Source organism: Cupressus sempervirens, chromosome 9 (genome assembly GCF_028749045.1).
Source record: "Cupressus sempervirens isolate cs-2001-9-10 chromosome 9, ASM2874904v1, whole genome shotgun sequence".
NCBI lineage: Eukaryota > Viridiplantae > Streptophyta > Pinopsida > Cupressales > Cupressaceae > Cupressus > Cupressus sempervirens.
The window spans coordinates 548,758,799-548,772,060 of NC_143126.1; positions in this window are offsets into that span (position 1 = coordinate 548,758,799).

Below are 13,262 nucleotides of genomic sequence, written 5' to 3' on the forward strand. Positions count from 1 at the left end.
AGAGGGATTTGTTGATGATAACAACAAAGATATGGTTTTCAAACTACATAAGCACTCTATGGTTTGAATCAAGTGCCTAGTGCTTAGTATGAGAGACTTCACAAATATCTCGTGAAGATAAGATTTGAGAGAACAGATGACCACAACAATCTATATATCAAGACAGAAAAAGGTAAAGACATTCTAATATTTGAAATCTTTGCCGATAATATAATATTTGGAGGAAAAGATGCACTATGCAAAGATTTTGTTGATCAGATGAAACATAATTTTGAGATGTCAATGTTTGGAGAAATCAAATTCTTTGTTGGATTGCAAGTACATCAACCGAAACATGGCATATTTGTGACTCAATCAAAATATATCAAGGAGATACTCAAAAAAATTGGCTTAGAGGATTCAAAACCAATCAATACACCAATGGTAATAGGACATAAGTTATCCAAGAATGATGAATCGACTAAAGTAAATTAGACAATGTACAGATCAATGATTGAAAAGTTACAATATGTTGTACACAGTAGACTAGACATTGCATTATCTATTGGAATAGTGGCAAAAAAATTTGCAAATCTAAGAGAAAATCATCTTATGGCAGTAAAAAGAACAATGAGGTACCTAAAAGGAACATATGACTTTGGCTTATACTACAAGAGGACTGAAAATTTTGAGTTGAATGCCTACAATGATGTAGATTGGGGAGGTAATATAGATGACAGAAAAAGTACCAGTGGAGGAGCACTCTTCTTAACCAAAGATTACTCACTTGGACTAGCAAAAAATAAAATTTGTACCTCACAGTCCACAATTGAAGTTGAATCTGTTGATGTTGCCATCAACTACACCAATATTGTATGGATCAAGCACTTGTTGAAAGGTATGAAGGAAGAGATGACTGAACCTGTGATACTCTATTGTGATAACACAAGTGCCATCAACATATCAAAGAATCATGTGATGCATGCCAAAATAAAGCATATTGCAATTAAGTATCATTATGTAAAAGAATTGGTGGAAGACAAACAAGTGAAAATGGAATATGTCAATTCAAAGGAACAAATTGCTGAAATTTTCACAAAACCATTACCCAAAGATGCATTTGAGTATCTTAGAGGTAAGTTAGGGGTGATACCCCTAGCCAAGGTTGTTTAAGTAATAGCAAGACTTCCCTACATCAAATGAGTTGATTGCTGAAATGATATAAATTGATGCAGAGGATACTTACTTTAGGTTTTACCTGAAGTAATTAAATACTAAAATTTCAAATAAGTCATAGGCAAGGTGATAGAGGGAGAAACTAGAGTTCCTATAAATGCTACACTTGCATAATAAGATGTTGAAATAATATGTCTTTGGCATTATTTTCAAAGAGGAAGAAATTGCAAAAACTGATCAAATCTACAAGATCAAATGTGTAAAGGAAGAAATAGCAGAAAAGAAGGAGAAATGAAATAGTAGCTAAGAGAGAGAAACAACACAAATAGAAATCAATCATCCTAGGAAGGGGAAAGGAAATAGCAGCTAAGAGAGAGAAACAACACAAACAAAAATCAATCAGGATGAGAAGATTAGAGAGGGAGTAGAACAAAAAGAGAAGACAATATATTAGCAAAAGAGATATCCCTAATACTTGGAAAGAGGGAGTCTTATAGAATTTAGAGGGAGAAATTTCAAATTTTCTCAGAATTCAGATGGAGTCATAAGAAATTCAAAGTTGTTGATAGAATGAATAATAATTTTAGATACAAAATTTTCCTTTTTTGGCATTTGACTTACTGTTTTAACCTACTTAGCATTTTGATAACTTGGTTAATCAGTTTGGTTTTCCATCAATGCCAAAGAGGGAGATTGCTAAAGATCTAATTGAAAAGATCATTACTGAAGAAGGGAGATTGCTGATAAAGAATGTTTTCAATCATTTTTTTGTCACTAATTTCAAACCTACTATTTACTACAATGAAAATTGCTTATAAGATCTAAGTACTATCACTTAGTTGATTGATGAAGAGGATTTAATCAATAAGATGTAACAAAAGCACCTAACGGAAAGGTTGATTTATGGTTTTGTAATGAAGTACAAGGATTAGTTAAGACAATGCTAAAATGATGTATTGGTAATACACCTGAAGATACAGAGGTTGGCTACACTTAGAAACTCTAGAAGAATAAGTTGTAACAAAGCTATCTGCAAAGCTTCACTAAATTCATTAGTGGGTGCTGAGAAAGTTACTTCATGCTAAGCAGATTATCAATAAGTGTCAATCAAATGCAAAATCTAGTGTGTGTTGAGTGAAATAGAAGGTGCTAAGCAAGTTCAAGTGTTGAGCATCAGTAAAACTTAGTTGATTCTAAGTGAATCCATAGTAGGTGCTGAGTAACATAGTATGTGCCAAGCATTAGAAAGTCAATAGTGTCGAGTTGCTACATTATTTGAAAAGTCAAAGATTCATCAAATCTGAGCCAATAAGTTTGTTACCTTGAATTTTGTGAACCAAATGGAAGATAAGGATGTTGAGTTGGTGGCATAGAATTCTAGGTAAACCATTTTTAGGTGAATATAGGTGGATTCCACGTGATGTTTCTAGAAGAAGCAAGATTAGGGGAAGATACATTGTATCTTACCTAATCCATTCGAACCCAAAATTAGAGCGGGAAAGGTACTCCAAATTCCTATTTAAGGAGTTATAGGTCAAGAAGCAAAAAGAGATAGGAGAAATTCTATGATGTCAAGGAGAAGACATCAAGAGGGAAGAATAGAGTACATAGACTTTGCTTCAATAGTTGACCACAAAGGCAATTGCATTGGTACAACGAGCATGGAGACTCAAGGAGATAGAGCTTGAAAGGAGGACAAGCTATTAGAGTTGTACAGACTGAAAGCCAAGCAAATTTGTGAATTGAATTGAGATCTAAAATTTGCAAGTTATGTTGTGAGTTATATCAAATCAAAAGCCCTTATTGTTACTCTCTAGCAATTGTATCAATTAGGGAAAAATCCTATGGACTTAGGCTGGTTAAACAACCATTTTGTAAATCCTTTAATAGGGTGACATTCCAAGTGAATGTTCTAAAGTCCTTTAACCAGACCCACTTCTAATAGGGTGGTTGAAATCCCTTAACCAGGTCATATTTAACAATGTGTTTTGTAGCCTTTAACAAGGTAGGCCTTTCACAAGGCATCACTTCAAAAGAGTGAGAATGTTACTAGTGGTTTTTCCCAAATTGGGTTTCCATGTAAATCACTGTGTCATGTGTTGATTTTTCATGTCTTATTCCTGCATGTTGATTTATCAGTAATTTGCTAAGAGGAATGTTTAGCTTGGATGCATGGTTAGTTTAATGGGCTCACTATACTTAGTGAAAAAGTTTTATTAGGACATTTGCACCTTGAACATTTGATTCACCCCCCTCTCAATTATTCTAAAGCATTTTTAACAGCTCATGACCTTCAAATGTGTGAATGCTCAAACAATTTGACCTATCACATTAAGTTGCACGTGCATTCCTCTTCTATGTCATAGTTGATGATCCCATATTCCTTACTCATTTCATATTCATGTTCAACTTGATCACCTTAATGTATGTTCTACATGTCTTTAACTCTCTCCATAGTCTGGCCAGTGTAAGTATATACTAATTTTCATTTGTGCTTCACATCCTTGTCTTCCTCCATTTGTCAATTGCAAATCAATGACAACACCATGAGAAGAAAAGTGATAAAAATCACTAGTAGTCATGGCAACCTAATTGAAATGTCCAACATATATTGGCAGGATAAGGTGTGATCCTAGATTCAAATGTTTATGTGGCAACCAAATTGTCTACCATCCCAAGTAGAGGATGAAATCCATTAATTTTGCACCAATTATGGAATTGATACTATTTGGATTCATTTTATATGCTTCCATATTTGATCACTAATGCAAGAAACACTTAACATTTCCCCACCACTCTCTCTACATTTTTTCAAGATGCCTAAAGTATTCTTTTCCATGGGAGCTAGTAGCAACTACAAAGACAATAGGAATTGTTTGTTTCACTTTCCTTCCATTAAGAGCTCCACATTCTTGTAGCCATTTGCAAGTCATGCATGTCCCAAAATACAGTCTCTCTAGCACATCAATTAAAGGTAAGAATCATGAGCCTTTAGTTCTTTTATTCTTTCCAAACCCAAATGCATATAATGTCATTTCTAAATTGATTTCATTTGTTTTTTTTGGTATGTTTCTCTGGCTTTTTCTTTTTTATGAAAACTATGGGCTTTGTGATTTGCATCTTTATAGGTTTCATCAGTGACCCAAAAGGCTTCTAATAATGTAGGGAAGTCAAACTAATACATGTTTAACCCAAGTGGTGAGTTTTTTACCCCACTAAGGTCACTATTATTACATTACTCAATTGGTCTTCCTTCTTTTATAGTTTTCCTTCTTAACTTAATTCTTTTGTTTTTCCATAGCTTTTTTTTGGCTTTTCCATTTGTGTTTATGAACACTACTCAAGTGTGTTAATAAACACAAGAAATGCATGAGGAAATAAATTTTATGCTCAAGAAATTTTGTACATATTTTTTTAATGTTATTTTTTTTATTGTACAAAATTTTGCTTCCTTGCATTTCATATACATTGCATAAATTTAGTTGACACATTTATTTAGTGGATTTTAAATCATTCTATTAAATTAGTTTCCATCTTATTAATGGTTTTATATGATACTACTGATGGGTTTCCAATCTAGTGTTCTGTGTAATATTTAATCATTGTTTACTATAAGCATTATTTTTATGTTATAGGGGTTTAATGCTTATTCCATATTATTAATGATAAATAAAGGTAGTTTGATGGGAGAATAGGTTTGAGTTATGAAATTGTGATGTTGGTGTGGTTTATTATTATAATACTAAAATTTTTAGTATTTTAACTATTTTTATTAATGCAATTTCATTATTCCATTAATGGTGTTTCATTTAATCTAGAGATTGGGTATTTCTATCAGGCTATTAATGGGTTTAGATTTTCTTGATTGCCTTGCCATACAAAGTGTACAAATGGCATTGTCTCTTATTCTATAAATGGGGATCTAGATACTAGATTATGAGTGCCAATCCACTTATTATGTAAATCAGCTATCACTTACTATGTTAACTAGGATTTCCCTAATTCTTTTAATTGGTTCTTCATGTACTCTATTTGTGGTGTTCTTTGATCAGTTTTTTTATGAAGATTCCACTTATTGTGGTCATGGGGATTCCATTTATCATGGTTGTGATGGTCCCACTCATTATGTTTGTGGGGAATTCAATATTATTGTTCATGGATATTTCACTAATTCTATTAATGGGGTATATTGTTTGTTATAGGTGCTCACTAATTTTGTTGATGGGGTTTTCTCTTTTTTCTTTAAATGATTTTTAAATTGTTCTTTAAATTGGATTTTTTGCTACTCTTTAAATATTTAGAATTTTTTTTAAACAATGTTCCCACTTATTCTTCAAATAGGGTATTCAATTGTTCTTTAAAAGGGCATCTTACTTGTTATTTAAGCATGATTCAAATTGTTCTTTAATTGGGGTTGTGACACTTTAAAAGAGGGTTTAATTATTTTAAAAGAGGTTTAGACTTGAAATGTTGAAAGGGATTTGAATTATAATGTTCAAGGGTTTTATAGTTTTCAATAATTATTTATAAGATTTTAACTATCTAATTTCATGGATTAAAGTCAGAATGAATGGAGAAGTATAAATTTACAATGACATTGTAATTCATTATACATCATTTCATCTAATTAACATCCATCATCGACTAATATTTTAACGTTGACTAGTGTATGGTAGATATTACATGGATTCACAAATGTCACCCCCTTTCAAAATCATATATTTCAACGCTTATTAACTTCTAACTATAACTCCTAAAATAAATCCGCAATACACCAATACTACCATACATACAATTGATCAGGTGTTGACTAAATTTATTTATGGAGTAACCAATAATTTTCTCCTAGGGTATTAACTAAATCTATTAATGGAGTGTATTCACTAAATCTTCTAACATATTATTAACTTGGCCTATTGAAAGGGTTTTTAGGAAAACTATTGATGAAGTTTCCACAAAACCTATTAATGTTGAGGCATTCACTAAATATTCTAATGGTGTCTCAAATTCATTTTTTAAGGTGGACAACAAGACTAGATATGTAGTAGTATACCTATTTGTCTACGTGTGTCACATGTTGTTTTGTCATAACTCCTCAAACAACTCAATAGCATATAGTATAGAGCTTGATCAAACTTTAAGTGGGAGATTATTTCTAGGAAGTGATTGGTCATTCATGTATTTACACTCATTGGAAAGAGGGGTTGGCCCATAGGACCACTTTTTCAACCCAAAGGGCTTCTATAATGGGGGACTTAAGCTGCCACCTACTAAAATTTTTGTATGACTATGAGAATATGAGTACAATAATGAGAATATAATTATACAAGTACAAGGAAAATATTACAAGAATATTCTTTTAGGGTTAGGGTTAAGTTTGTTAACTGACCTTGTCAACTGCCTCAAAAAGGGCTTGATAAATAAGTAGGTTTTCATTCAATAATACAATAAGTGGATGGTTATTTCTCTAGTGGATGTAAGTCATATTGGATGAACCAAGTAAATTTTTATAGTTTTGTATTTATGGCTTCTTTAATTTTTGCACCATATTAATATTTTTTATTAATCATATCTACCAAAATGCTAAAATGAGATGTTAGAGCAGTGTATTTTTCAATGGTTTGGAAATAAGTCTCATATTCAAGTGGGTGAAATGGTGAGTAAGGTAGTCTTAAGATTGATAAGTTCAACATGAATCAAAACTATCAATTATGTAAGATGAAAATGAAATATAACTTATATCGAAAGGATTATTTCTTATTATTAGGTGGAAAAGCAAAGAAGTTGATTACTTGATGCATGAGCATATTGGGTGTAAGAGAAATCTTGCATCAACCAAAAATATTTCATTTCTGTTAGAAATGCTTTAGAATAACTGAGAGGGGGGGTGAATTAGTTATTCAAGGTCCAAATATCCTAATAAAACTCTTTTCACCCAGTAAAGTGAGCCCATTAAACTATTCATGCATCCAAGCTTAAACTTTCTTACTTAGCAAGTTGTTGTAAAATTAGCATGCAAGAATAACACATGAAGAATCAATACATAACATAGTGATTTATGTGGAAACCCAATTTGGGAAAACCCACTAGTAACATGCTACTCAATTCTCACTCTTCTGAAGTGATGCCCTATGAAAGGCCTACCCTATTAAAGGCTACAACACATTGTTAAATGTGACCTAGTTAAAGGATTTAACCACCCTATTAGAAGTGGGCCTAGTCAGAGGACTTTAGAACATACACTTGGAATGCCACCCTATTAAAGGATTTATAAATGGTTGTTAAACCAACCTAATTCCATAGGATTTTACCCTAGCTGTCACAATTGTTAGAGAGTAACAACAAGAACTTTTGACCTAATACAACTCACAACTTAACACGCAAATTTTAGATCTTAGTTCAGCTCACAACATTGCCTGGCTTTCAGTCTTTGCAGCTCTAACAACTTGTCCTCCTTTCAAGCTTCATCTCCTTGAGTCTTCATGCTTGATATACTAGTGCAATCTCCTATATGACCACTTATCAAAGTAGAGTCCCTATGATCTATTCTTCCTTCTTCTCGATGCCTTCTCCTTGACACCTTTTCAACAACTTTGACCTAGCAGCTCTTGCTTCTTGGCCTGTGACTCCTTATATAGAAGTCTAGAATATATTTTCTTCGTGAATCTTCCCACTCTTTCTTTTAGTTCGAATGGATTAGGTAGGATTCAATGAATCTACCCCATATCTTGTTTCTTCTAGAAACATCATGAAGAATACTCTTGAATTTTCCCAAAAATGGTTTACCTAAAATTCTGTGCCACCAACTTATCATCCTTATCCTCCATCTAGTTCAAAAAATTCAAGGTAACAAACTTGTTGGCTCAGATTTGGAAAATTTTTGACTTTCAAATAATGTAGTAGCTTGGCACTATTGAGATTCTAGTGCTCGGCACATACTGTGTTACTCATAACCAACTACATTTTACTGATGCTCGGCACCTGCTATGGATTCACTCAGCATCCACTAAGTCTTTTGATGCTCAGCACCTATTACTTTCTCAACTCCTAAACTTGCTGAGTTCCTTCTATATCAGTTGGCACACACTATATTTTACATTTTCTTAGCACTAACTAAAAATCTACTCGGCATGAACTAGCTTGCTTGGCACCCACTAATGAACTCAGTCAAGCTTTGCAGTTAACCTTGTTACAACTTATTCTTCCAGTGTTTCTAAGTGTGGCCAACCTCTATATCTTCGAGTATATTACCAATACATCATTTTACCAATGTCTTAACTGATCCTTGTACTTCATTACAAAACCATAACTCAACCTTTCCCTTAGGTGCTTTTGTTACATCTTGTTAACTAAACCCTCTTCTTCAATCAACTAAGTGATAGTACTTGGATCTTATAAGCAATTATCATTCTAGCAAATAGAAGGTTTGACATCAGTGACAAAACAATGATTGAAAATATTCTTTAACAACAGTTTCCCTCTTTACAAACAATATGATCTTTTCAATTAGATTTCCAACAATCTCCCTCTTTGACATTGATGGAAAACCAAACTGATCAACCAAGTTATCAAAATGCTAACTAGGTTAAAATAGTAAATACCAAAAAGAAATTTTGTTACCATTTCTATTTTCATCAACTTTCACATTTCCTTCTTTGATCTGTTATCCTAATTTCTTTTCTTCTGCTTCTCCCTCTTTAGCTATTGTTTTCTTCTCTTTCCTTTTTGCTATTTCTCCCTCTTACATTTTGTTCCTTTGAATGTGTCATTTCTCCCTCTGCACATTATTTCTTCCTTAGTATGCTTTGATCAGTTCTCTACTATTCTAGTATCAACTACTTCTCCCTTTGTCCATTTGATTAGATTTGATCAATTTTTGTTATTTCTCCCTCTTTGACAACAATGCCAAAGACATACTATTTCAGCATCTTAACATGTGAGTGTAGCATTTTTAGGTACTCCAATTTATCCCTCTGTCACCTTGCTTATGACTGATTGGAATTTCAATTTTTTGATTACTTCAGGTAGAAACCTAAAGTAATTATCCTTTGCATCAATTTATAGCATTTCATTATTCAACTCATTTGATGTAGGGCAATCTTGTTGTTTCTCAAATAGCCTTGGATAGGAGTATCACCCCTAACTTACCTCTAAGATCCTCAAATGCATCTTTAGGTAATGCTTTTGTGAAGATGCTAGCAATCTGTTCCTTTGAGCTGACATATTCCATCCTTACTTGCTTGTCTTCCACCAATTCTCTTACATAGTGATACTTGATTGCAATATGCTTTGTTTTTGCATGCATCATAGGATTCTTTGATATATTGATGGCACTTGTGTTATCACAATGCAATATCAAAGGTTCAGTCATTTCTTCCTTCATACCTTGCAATAGATGTTTGATCCATACAATATTAGTGCAGTTGATAGCAGTAGCAACATACTCAACTTTTGTTGTGGATTGTGAAAGTGACTAACCTTTTGCCTAAGAAGAGTGCTCCTCCACTGGTGCTTTTTATATCATTAATATTACCTCCCCAGTCTACATCAATGTAGGCTTTCAAGTCAAAATTTTCATTCCTCTTGTAGTATAATCAAAATTCATTAGTTCCTTTTAGGTACCTCAATATTCTCTTTACTGTCATCAGATGATTTTCTCTTGGGTTAGTAGAAAATCTTGCCACTATTCCAACAGCTAATGAAATGTCTGGTCTACTATGCACAACATACTACAATTTTACAATCATTGATCTGTACATTGTCTAGTCTACTTAGCTAACTCATCATTCTTGGATAACTTATATCCTATTACCATTGCTGTACTGATTGGTTTTGAATCTTCTAAGACAAATGTCCCAAGTATCTCCTTGATATATTTTGATTGGGTCACAAATATGCCATGCTTCAGTTAATGTACTTGCAATCTGACAAAGAATTTGATTTCTCCAAACATTGACATCTCAAACTCATGTTTCATTTGATTAGCAAAATCTTTGCAAAGGGCATATTTTCCTCCAAATATTATGTCATCAACAAAGATCTCAAATATTATAATCTCTTTACCTTTTTCTGCCTTGATGTACATGTTGTTGTTGTCATCTATTCTCTCAAATCCTATCTTTAGAAGATATTTGTGTAGTCTCTCATACCATTCTCTAGGTGCTTGCTTCAAACCATAGAGTGCTATATGCAGTTTGCAAACCATATCCTTGTTGTTTTCATCAACAAATCCCTCTAGTTGTTCTATGTAGACTTTTTCTTCCAGTATGTCATTCAGAAAAGTAGACTTTACATCCATTTGGTAGACTTTGAAACCTTTATAAGTAGCATATGCAAGTAGTGTTCTTACTCCTTCCATTCTTGCAATAGGGGGAAATGTTTCCCCATAGTCTAGTCCTTCTTCTTGTGCATAACCTTTGCAAACTAATCTGGTCTTATTTCTTGTAATCTCACCATTCTCATCTAGCTTGTTCCTAAACACCCATTTGGTGCCAATCACATTCTTATCAGCTAGTCTTGGGACTAAGGTCCAGGTTTTGTTCTTCTCTATCTAATCTATTTCTTCTTCTATAGCTTTATGCCAATTATCATCTAGCAATACATCTTTCACTATTATGGGCTCAATCTTGCTTAGTAGACATGATTCATTCCTTAGTATGTTCCTTGTTATTGGTCTAGCCTCCTTGTCACCAATGATTTTTGCAACAGGGTGATGTCTTCTCACATACTTGGATAGTCTTGGTTCTATCCTTCTTTCCACATTTGATCTTTCATCTTCAGAGTCATTGTGCACATCTCTTTCTGATATTTCACCATTTCTTTCATATGTACTGATTTCAAAATCAGAATGTGCATCATCTTCATTCTACAACTCGGCTTCTAGATGTAGCTCGACATTCACTAGCTGTGACTCAGCTAATACTGAAATTTGTTGGCGATTCTCAACTAGATTGGTAGCTCCATCTTTAGCAGGCATTCCTTCATAGAAGTATACAAAGGATTTGTATTCTTCTAGTTTCTTATTTGCATCAACCTGAGCTTCTATATGCTCATAAAAATTTACATTTGCACTCTCCACAATCTTGTTAGTATTAGTATTCAAACACTTATATGCTTTACTTTTAGTGGAATATCCAAGGAATATGCCTTCATCACTCTTTGAATCAAACTTTCCATTTCTAGCATCTTTAAGAATATAGCATTTACAACCAAACACTTTGAAATGTTTTACATTGGGCGAGTGACCATACCATAATTCAAAAGGGGTTGCATTTGTACCTTTCTTTACTTGTACTCAATTCAAGGTGTAGACAATTGTACTTACAGCTTCTCTCCAGTACTTGAAAGCAACATTTTTCTCCATCATTAATGTTCTAGAACAATCTATCACTATTATATTGCTTGTTTCTACAATGCCATTCTGAGGTGGAGTTCTTGGTGTTGATTTTTTTTAAAATTCCTTTGTCATTGCAAAATGTCTCAAACTCTTTTGATGTGAATTCTCCTCCTCTTTCTGATCTCAGGCACTTCAGACTCTTTCTTGTTTCTTTCTCAACCCTAGCCAAATACCACTTAAACATTTGAAATGCATCAAATTTTTTCTTTAAGAACATGGCAATCATCATCCTAGAGTAATGATTCATAGATAGCATTATGTATCTACCTCCTTGGTAGCTTTGCACTTCTATTGGACCACATAAATCAGTATGCACTAACTCTAGTACTTCTTTGGAAGTGTACGTTTTTCTTTTGAAACTTGACTTGGTCATTTTTCCTAGTTGACATTATTTGCACATTGTATTTTCAGGCTTCTTTAGCTTAGGCAAACCTCTGACTTTCTTCATTTTTCTGATGTTAATCAGATTATCAAAGTTGACATGACAGAACCTTTATGCCATAACCACACATCATCAAATTTTACAATAAGACCGGTTGCATCTTCCATATCTAAGTAAAATAGATTACTCCTAGTTTGTTCACCTTTTTCTATCAAATTTCCATCAATGTCATAGATTTTGGTAGTTTTGTTTCCAAATTCTACTTTGCAACCTACATTATCTAATTGTGACACTCAGTAGATTTTAGTTCAATCCTTCAACATAGTATGCATTATCACATTAAATTTTCTCTATAAGTTTAATAGAGCCTTTTCCTTTGATTTGACATGGAGCATCATTTCCAAATCTAACACTATTTCCATCATACTAAGTAAAGATAAAAAAATTATTTTTGTCTGTTGTCATGTGATGTGAGTATCCATTGTCTATGATCATTTGTCATTTTTGTTCACATAGGTTACCAATGTTGTTGCTTCATCTTCATCTGATTCATCCTTCATAGCTACATAGACTACCTCATCATCATTTTCATCAGAATTCTCTTCTTCAACAATGTAACACTTTTTGTCTTTATCTTTGTAATCTCTACCATCATCTTCCCTATTTTTCTTGTTCTTGTTGCCTTCTTTATAATTCTTCTTTTGTGTGCATCTTGCAGCACTATGTCCTACTTCATTGCAATTTTAAAAAATGATAGGAAGCTTACCTTTGAATTTACCTTTGCCTCTATGAAAATTTCTAGCCAGTAGTGCTTCCAATTGTTCCACATCTTCTTCATCTACGTTGTTGTCACTAGATGCATACTTTACCTTTTTCTTCTTCTTTGGTTTCACCTCCTCAGTCTCTTTCAATGATAACATGGCCTTGAAAGTAGATTCAAGATTCTCAGGTATGTAGTTATCAAAATTTGACAACTCAAATGTAATGATTCTTCCTACTGTACCTTCAAAAGTTAGTGTATTTTTTGGTACACATGTTAATTCTTGTATGGTTGAAACTCTAATAGCATATATGGGGAGCAATGTTCTTAAGTATTTTCTATTAATAGTGTCATCTTCTAAATGACCACCCAAACTTCTTATTACACTTACTACTTCTTTCATTCTAGAGGCATATTGAGCAACATTCTCACCTTCTTCCATTTTCATGTCGTCAAACTTTCCTCTAAGGCTTTCTCTTTTGCTCTTTGAACATTTTGATCTCCTCCATAGATATTAGTAAGGGCTTTCCACATCTTGAATGCAGAGTCACATCCCTTGATGTTATCAA